Below are 9,439 nucleotides of genomic sequence, written 5' to 3'. Positions count from 1 at the left end.
CCCCGCTCCGCCCCCCGGGACGCTGCCCACCTGTCCTTTGTGCGGGGCGGTACCATTCGATCTTGCCAGCTCTCCTTCAGGGAGCGCCCGCTATGTGCCAGGCGCTGTGCCAAGCCTGGTCTCGGGTAATCCTCACAGGCCCTCTGCGGCGAGCGCCTCTGTGCGCCCCGCTCCAGGCGTGGCGGGGTGTGGCCATTTGCCCCGGGTCACACGGACTTGAGCCCCCAGCCCGATGCTCCTTCAACCACCAGGCTACAGCGCCTCCCATCGCTCCACATCCACATCCGTTACAGCTCCGGGGCCTCCCGACACCCTGGGAGACATCACCACCCTAGAGGCTGGCATCGCGGTGCACCACTGCATGCCATGCGTTCGCAGCCTCACTGCACTTTCCCAGCAGCCCCAGGGGAGTTATTAGTACCCCTGTCTTAGGCGTGAGGCACAGAAAGCTGAAGCGACTTGCCCACGATCACAGGGTACAGTGTGGCAGAGCTGGGGTTCAATCGACGTCATCAGACCCAGGATCCCAACTCCAGGGCTCTCTCCATCTCACCCCTGAACTGTGGAGGCTGGATTTCAACCCGAATCATTGCCTTGCCCTCTTCTGCCCACCGGGTCCTGCCTCAGCATCGGTAGAGAGCCACCCCTCCTAGCCATACCTGAGAAATCTGAGAAGTTTCTAGGCCTAAAGCCACTGCCACAACTCTCATTTCTGTCCCGCCTCCCAGAAACTTGCTCTCAGCACAGGTAGCGGCCTGGGAGTCACTCTAGGTGGACCTCTCCATTTCCCAGGTAGGGAAACCACCACCACCAAGGTGAGAGGCTGGCAAAAGAGGAGTTGACCGGGTAGAGCCTTTGGGGGGCATTCAGTCCCTTCAGGCTCAGCTGTGCCCCACCTCCCACCCCCCAGTCAGGCCCAGGGTCGCCGGCATGCCAAGGAGGGGCAGGAAGTGCCCAGGAAGCAGAGCCAGCTCTGCGTCCCCAGTGGCAGCGAGTGTCTGGGACAGAAGGAGGCTATCTGATCCCTTCCTCACTGCCCTGGCCATGACCTCTTCCCTCCCTCCCTCCTCCCCTGTGGCTGGGGTAGCCAGCACCCTGGGCTGCAGCTGGGAACCCAGAGTTCCCCAACCCAACCAGCATTCCAGCGGGAGGAGGGGGAGGCGAGCCCAGGGCTGTAGGGCCAGGGCACCCCTGGGGCTGCCCCACCCTTCACAGGCCAAGGCCAGGCGCCTCCAGCCTTGCCGTTCCTGACTCTGCTGTCTCCATCTTGCAGTAGCAGAGCTGCCTAAATTTGGCTGGAGGAGGGAATGGGGGAAGCAGCAGCAGGCGGGTGCTGTCAGAGGCCGGGGCGTGGCACCCATCTAGCCGGCTGGCATCTGTGCTGTCTGGGGAAGGGCAGGGGGCCTGGCAGCCCTCTCCCGGAAAGGGGACTGGAGATGTTCGTACCTTCTGACATATACGAGTCATGTACAGACGACATGCAAACTAAGCTTCCAATCAGCTTCTCGGCCAGGGAACAGCTTGAGTGCTGCTTTGGGGGAGGAGAGCAGGAGGACCAGAGGCCCACTGCCCAGGCCTCCGAGGGGGCTGGCAGGGGAGTGTGGCACAGGGTGTCCAGAGCTGGGCGTTGGGAGACTGGTTTTCTTGCCAGCTGTGGGGCTTCATTCCAGTGGCTGGACCCTCTGCGTCCCAGCCCAAGGGCAGGGCTACAGCTTTCCCTGCCTGCTCTGGCACAGTGCTAAGCACACCCTGTCACATGGTTAACCATGTGCGTTCTGCAGCCATCCTGCCCAGGTTTGAGCCCTGGCTCTCCATTGGCTGGCTGGGTGAATTCCTCAACTGAGCACCCAAGCAAACAGCTAGCGAAGCTGGGTATCTCTTTTGGGACAGCCTCTTCTCTTCCCTGGAAGCTGGGCACAAGGGCATGACCTAGGAGAACCTGACCCAGTGAAGCTCTCTGGGTATCAGGCCCCTCATCTGGGAAATGGGTTCAGGATGGCAAGGCCAGCTATGATGGCCACGTGATGGCCCTGTGCATGGTAGACACACCACAAGCCCTTCCACTGGCACAGCCTCCCTGGCCTGTGCATTCTGTGACTCCTCTGTCCTGTTCCAATCTCTCCTCTCCTCTTGGCTCTTCTGTCCTGGCTTTTCTCTTGTCTCCAGAGAGTTGTCAGTTTCTTACAGTCTCTTTCTCCTCTTTGTCTCTTCACTTGTCTTGGTGACCTCAGACAAGTTGCTGCCTCGCAAAGTCTCAGTCTACACATCTGCTAAATGGGGGTTATGAGAGGTGGGTGATGTCTGGGGCCTAGAGGGACCATGGGGGGCCCCAGGGTAGCAGCTCTTCTTTACAAGGCCCCCACCAGTCGTCCCAAATGGCCAGGAGGGGTGGGCTGTGCCCTCAACTCTATCGGGTGTGGGGTGTTGGGGCCCCGCTTCTCGGTAACTCTGTTTAACCCCAGATAACTGCTCTCCTGCTCCTCGGCAGGGGCTGATATGGGCTGAATCCAACTTCCTGCCACCCAAAAGCCACTTCCTGCCAAACTTGAGCTGATACTAGAAGAACTTGTTTTCTGTGCACAGAGCAGACCCTGGCGGGGCAGCCACTGGCCTGCCCGGGTGTGAACATTTTTTCCATTTGCCAGTCTGCCTTGTGATGCTGGGTAGGGGAGGCTGAGAACTCTGCCCCCTTCACCTCTGCACCTGTCTGTCCTGCCCCGAGGTAGCTTCTGGGAGCTGCCAACCATCACAGGAAGAGTGCCAAGCATCCCCTGGACAGACATGTGTAGGCCATGACACAGTCTGACACGCCCATACACACAGTCCATCCAGCAGAGCCCCTACAGCCACTGGGTGTTTGGACGAGGACTTAAGCAGATAATGTGTGACTGTCACACGCAGTTAAGGTCACAGAGTCTCACCTATAACCATACGCAGTCGTGGGACAGTGCCATACGCAGGCACATGCAAGGCTGCACAGTCACACCCAGTCCCGCACCATCACACATGGTCTCACGTGCATGTACATGGACGTGAAGATCCCCACACTAGCCCAGCACCGCCACAGATGTCTTCACAAGGACTTTGGAGGGTCTGCTCTGTGTAGACCTTGGACTACCCATAGCAAGAATTACTGGAATGATTGAACCTGGGCTGTGCCCTCGGTTTCCTTGTCTGTGAAATGGGGATAGTAGTTGCCCCTGGGACGGTTGGAAGGGTCAGGAGCTAGGTGTGTGAAGCCACTGGCTCAGGTCTGGCCCACAGGGAGTGTCGTCTGACTTGGGTTAGCTGTTAGCCAGAAGCATCCTGTGCCCAGCTCCTGAGTCCTTGCCTAAGCCCCAGCAGCTGGGGTCTGCCCCCATTTCATAGATGAGGAAGCGGAGGCTCAGAGAAGAGGCCCACAGAGCCCCACTGACCTCGTTTCACCCACTCTCTCACTTTGCCGCTCCAGCCTACCTCCACCACACACACACTGTCCCCTCTGCTCGGAACGCCTCTCCCGCTTGTCTTGACATCCCAGCTCCTCCCCGAAACCCCATTAGCCCCTGCTCATTTTCCTCACAACACTGACTTTCAGGACCAAGACCAAGAGCCATTTTGCCTGGTTCTCTGGCACATAGTAGACACTCAACAACAATTTCAGAACAATGGCTACTAGGAACAGAGTCTGGAACTGCACCCAGGACTCTCCGAAGCTGAGGTCCAGTCTATACTATTGCCTGTCTCATGCTACCAGCAGCCGCTAAATAGTGTGTGAATGAATGAATGAATGAATGAAGCCAAGGCATCAGGGTCCCAGTCAAGCACTCCCTGAATGAACCCCCTTTATTTCCTGGCAGCATGGACTTGAGCCAAGCTCCAGCCACCTCGGATGGCGACAGGGCCGTCAGGGCGCCTAAAGCCGGCTGTCGGGAGCTCATCTGGCCACAGCCGCCAGCAGGGGAGACCAGCTGGCGGTGCAGGGTCCACCGGCCCAGACCTGGAATCCGAGCCACCCCAGAGGCCCGGCTTCTTTTGGGGCCCCCACAAACTGGCCTTTGTTCCCAGGCCGGCCAAGCCCCAGCAGCTTGGGCTTTCTCTCTGCCCATGGCACCCGCGCTAAGTCGGCGGGGGTGAATGAGCCAGCCTCCCCTCTGTCCATGCCCAGGACGTCGCTTTAGGACTAAATGGAGATGTAATTTTCTATACAAATCCATGACAATTTAGATGGAGTGATTGTAATTGGCTTTTCAATGGCGGTTTTGTCCAGTGCTGGTGGCTAGAACTGGGTGGCCCGTTTGAGGCAGGCTCCATTTAAATGACAATAAAGCAATAATATTGAGGACTTGTACAGTGCCCAGTGTGCGCCCCCCACCCCCGCCTGAGGGAACCTCATGTTTATGGATCTGATCCTTCCCCCAGACTGTCTGGGCAAGCGGGTGGTAGGGGGCACCAAGCCCGGAGAGGGTGGCTCTGTCTTCACGGGGTTTTGGGACAGCTGGGGCAGGACCCTGTGTCTACCAACTTACCTGCTCCCTTGCTCATGACACGTCGGGACACCAAGACAAGGAGAGCCACTCGGGCAAGTGGGAGGGAGGGGTGCAACAGCTGGGACAGCACAACGTCCGAGAGCATGACAGAGCCAGACAGCACAGGCTCAGGTCCTGCTCCACTGACTTGCCTCCTGAGCTTCTGCAAGTTACCAAGCCTCTCCATGCCTCAGTTTCCCCAGCCATAAAATGGAGCTGCAGTAAAAGTTACTGTGAAGATGGAACACCTTCATGGGGCATGGCGTGTGAAAGGTGCCACGTATAAATTAATGTTGTGATTTGTTAAAAGGTCCAGCTCTGATGTTGGGTATGCTGGGTGACCTTGGGCATGGGACTTAAGCTCTTTAAACCTCCACTGGCTTCTCAGGAGCACCTTCCTCACAGCGAATGAGGGTTTCAGGAGAGCCACAGGACATGGTCGGCGCGGAGCTGTGCTGGATGGCCAGCAGTCCTCATGTGCGGTGCTCCCTGGCCTCCAGGACCTCCCATGGGCATGATGATGCCGAGCGGGGGCAGAAGGGGACAGAAGACAGCTCACAAGAAGCCTGGAGCCTGGCTCTGCTGTCGGACTGAAACAGGGGGATGACCAAGGGGACAGGGCATGTGCAGGGCTGTGTGAAGGAAAGCTTCACAGGGGAGGAGACATTTGCACTGGGCCTTGAAGGCTGAGTGGTGTTTTTGCCAACAGAAAAGGTGATACCAGTGGCAGGCACTGTGGCTACCGGGTCAGCAGGAGGACCTGCGGTGCTGCCTCCTGATGGCGTGATCTGTACCAGGGGGAGGGTGTGGTGGTCAGGAAGTCCCACAGAAGGTGCCTGTTGAAGTTGCCTGCGAGGACAAACAGCCCGTGCGAAGTTCAGGTGGGATGGCAGCTGGCATTGTGCTGGTGAGCAGAGGCAGAAGCTGGGCTGCGTATGCCAAGTGACGGGAAGGGGCTATGGTCACATGAAACGGGCCGCGCAGGGGGCAGCGTTCAACCATCCCTCTGGCTGCCATGGGAATAAGGGGCAAGGGAGAAGCAGGGGCCACGGGGAAGTGGTCAGATCCAAGAAATGGTAGGTGCTGGGGACTGCTGGATGGGCCACGGGAGGGTGGGGCAGGCAGAGGGGGCAGGGGCCTCGAGGTATGGCAGGGGCTGTGTGCAGATGGCACATGAGCAGGGCTGGTAGAAGGAGCTGGGAGGAGAGAGACGAGGGCCACCTCCCATGCCCTGAAGGCAGCAGGGTGCCAACCACGTTTCCTCTCCAGGCAGGGAAAGACCATGCTGAGATCTATGCTTTCATTTTGAAAGATCATTTTGGCTGCAGTGTGGAGGGGTGGAAGGTGGCAGGTGGGCAAGGCTGGAGAGAGGTGGGGAGGGATGGTGGTTGGTGGGGACTCAGAGGCCTCAGCAGACATCCCTGCCGGCTCCTACCTCCAAGACAAGCTACTTTCCCAGAGAGGTATAAAACCAGTCCACGGTCATGCAGCTGGCCAATGGCAGAGATGGGAGCCCACCGCAGGCAAACCCAAAGTCCAGGTCTCTTTTTCCCTCTGGTGGCATCTTCCTTGATTACTAATAAAGTCCACTGTGAATGGTTCTTCATCATAACTGTCAGCCACAGACCCTGTACCCGACACCAGAAGATGAGTACTACTATCATTCCCACTTTACAGATAAGGAAACCGAGACTCTGAGAGGCTAATTCACTTGCCTAAGAGTACACAGCTGGAGACTGAGAGCCAGGATCAGATCTAGGCAGTGACTCCAGAGCCACCAGGCCAAATGGGGCCTATGGACGTGTGGCAGGGGGCGGCAGGAGTTCACTTCAATTTTAAATAAACTGCTGATATTTAAACATTGGGGGCATTTCATGAAAGAAGAAAACCCGAACTATGGACAGGATCTCTTGGAGCTGGTCCATCTTGGAGCCATCCACGCGCGGGCAGCCCCAGCCTCACACCTCCAGTGACGGGCTCTCCTCTGCCTCCACCAACGGACATATTTGAAAGTGAGCGAGTCGGGGCCCCTCTAGAGGGCCCTGGAAACATATCTGTCCACTCATCCAACAAGCATTTGGACGCCTCCTCCGCCCACAGCCCTGGCCACCACCACCCACGCTCCTCCCCAGGAACCGCCTCCATTCCACGTGCTCAGGCCAAGCACCACGGAGGCGTCCTTGGTGGCTCGCATGCTCTCATACCCACATCCCATCCTGCAAATCCCTGGAAGCTATATCCAGAACCCAGTGGCATTCAACCACTCCTGCTGCTCCTAACCGCCTGTCCTAGGGGCTGGGGTACAAGGGAGAGGTGTGCACTGGGCCCAGCTCCCACCTTCCCTCTCTGGGTCTCCGTTTCCTCATCTGTATAAAGAGTGGGACAGAGCAGGTCATTTGGATTCCATTACCCTTGATAACCTAGAGCCGGGAAGAGCCTCGTTCACAAGACACATTGTAATTTTAATTCTCTTCTGGCCTGGGCAGGACACAGGTAGGGCACAGGAAGAGGCAGTGGCCATCCTGATTTTGAACACCCTGGGGACAGGTCAGGAGCTCCCTGGGAAGGAGACAGTCTCATTCACCACTGGATCCCCGACATCTGCCTGAGGTGAGCACAGGGTGGGTTGTCAGGGGACACGTCATGAAAAAGTCAGTGATGAGTGCGGTCTTCTGGTCCTCCAGGGGGCCCTGGACATTCACTCACTTTCTGGCCATGATTTTCCCATTTGAAAAGCGGGCAGGGCAGTGGAATGCCATTTCTTTCTTCTCTGTAATGACCCACATTTTATCGCGTACCTGCTGCATGCCGGGCTCTGGCCTAGGCTTTACATGCATTCATTCACTTACTCTTCACTCTAACCCCAGGAAGTATGAACAACTCCCTTTTATAGCTGAGGAAACTGCAGCCCAAGAAGTAAGTGACACCCATGCCCAAAGCCACACAGCGCAAAAGTGGCCAAGTTGGAGACCAGCCCGGGCAGCCTGGACCCAAAACTCTCAGTCTTGAACATTGTCTCTTGAGCTGCCCCTCAAGAAGAATTCAGTTCTGGGGAAGTCCATCCCCAAGAGACAGACCAAATTGCTGATGGAGATAAGCTGGGCAGGGCTGCCAGCTCAGCAATCCTGTGGCCCGTCCTCCCCATCGCCCGTCAGATGCCATCCAAACATACAGGCCTAGATCTGAGGCTCCCGGCCACCTCTCCTCCTCCCCAGTGTCCCAGAAAAAGCCTGGCACTCCAGCCTTCCTGGCTACCTCTCCTCTCATGAGCTCCTGCCCTTGTGCCTGACATGCGCAGTCCCCTCTGACTAGAATGCCATCACCCAGCTCCTGAGCCACTCCGTGTCCAAGTTTCATATAAATGCCCTTCCTGTCCCCAGGAAGCCTTCTGTGACCCCCGGTGGTGTTTCTCGCCTTCAGTTTCCCATAGCACTTTGCAACAAAGACCATAACAGCAAATGTGTGTTAAACACACCGGATATGCTGTAAGTGCTATCCACAATACGATTTCACAAATGAGGAAATGTGGGTACCAAGAAGGGAGGTGGGTACAGGGGAGAGAGTCGGGACTGAACCCACAGTTGCCCGAGACAAGGTCCCTAAGCCAAGGTCCCTAAGCCAGAACACATCTCAGTGGCAGACATACAATAGATGCTCACTCAAGACTCCCTAGTAACTGACTGCCTTTGCCTTCTGCACACCTGGTTTGATCTTAGGAATTCTCCGGGCATCACTGCTGGATCTGCATTCTTCTGGCTGTCACTTTAGAAGGGGTTGGAGGCATGCTGAGGGCGGAGGCTGACTTGGATGGTGGAAAGGAACAGGGTCAGGAGTCGCACAGACCACATGACCCAAGACCTCCGCAAAGTGGGGGTTTTAATTCTGATCTTCAGGGAGGTGGTGAAGGGACACACTGCACAAGTGTACATTGAGCACTTAATGCACGGTAGCCATGATCATTAATGAATGGCTCACGTTCTAGACATTGCTGCCGGAAATGACATCTGTGCCTGCCTGCAGAGGCCAGTCTGGCATCATCTCCGAAGCACATGCCCTCAGACCCAGATTTTCTACTCCTCAGTATGAACTCACTCATGTGTGAAATGGCCACTACGTTCAAGGATGTCACTGAGGTCTTGTGAGAGCAGAATATTGGAGACAATCGGAATGTTCATCCACAGAGAACTGGGGACATAAATTATGGTACCTCCATAAAAATGAATACTACACAGGTGTAAAAAAGAATGAGAAAGTTCTATATGTTCTGATGTACTTATGCACTAACAGCACAAGGAATTACTGTTTAGTGTGAAAAATAACCCAAAAATGTCAGAGCTAAAACTATAAAACTCTTAGAAGAAAACATAGAGATAAATTTTGTGACCCTGGATTAGGCAACCGTTCTTAGCTATGACACCAAAGGTACAAGTAACAAAAGAAAAATTAGACAGACTGGACTTCATCAAAATTTAAAACTTTTGTGTTTCAATGGACACCATGAGGAAACTCAAAAGACAACTCACAGACTGGAAGAAAATATCTGTAAGCCATATATCTGATAAGGAAATTGGATCTAAAATACATGAAGGGTCCTTATGACTCAGTGGCAAGATGACAACACAATTCTTCAATGGGCAAAGGAGCGGAATAGATATTTCTCCAGTAAAGACATACAAATGGCCCCTAAGCACATGAAAGATGCTCAGCATCACCGGTCCTCAGGGAGATGCAAGTCGAAGCCACAATGAGACACTACTTCACACCCATTCCCACTAGGACGCGCTAATAAAAAAAATAGTTTGGCTGATCACATGCCGAAGATTGAAACAGGACCCCTACCTATCACCATACACAAAAATTAACTCTAAATGGATCAAAGACCTAAACGTAAAACCTCAAACTATAAGGATCTTAGAAAACGAAGGAGACAC

At 55.3% G+C, this 9,439-nt stretch overlaps 1 protein-coding gene across 1 annotated transcript in view; it reads right to left on the bottom strand.

Moving 5' to 3' along the window:
- Nucleotides 1-116, bottom strand: part of LOC110595962 (nucleolar protein 4-like) — a gene marked incomplete at its 3' end in the record, with an annotated part of 23,146 nt that extends 23,030 nt beyond the window's left edge. Inside the window, exon 1 of the mRNA XM_021714355.1 lies at nt 31-116. The remainder of the gene's footprint in view (nt 1-30) is intronic.
- Between the last annotated feature and the right edge of the window lie 9,323 nt (nt 117-9,439).

This window comes from Carlito syrichta, unplaced genomic scaffold (assembly GCF_000164805.1).
Source record: "Carlito syrichta isolate Samal-C Ts95f unplaced genomic scaffold, Tarsius_syrichta-2.0.1 Scaffold95862, whole genome shotgun sequence".
In the NCBI taxonomy this organism is placed as follows: domain Eukaryota; kingdom Metazoa; phylum Chordata; class Mammalia; order Primates; family Tarsiidae; genus Carlito; species Carlito syrichta.
This window is presented reverse-complemented; position numbering and strand designations above follow the sequence as displayed.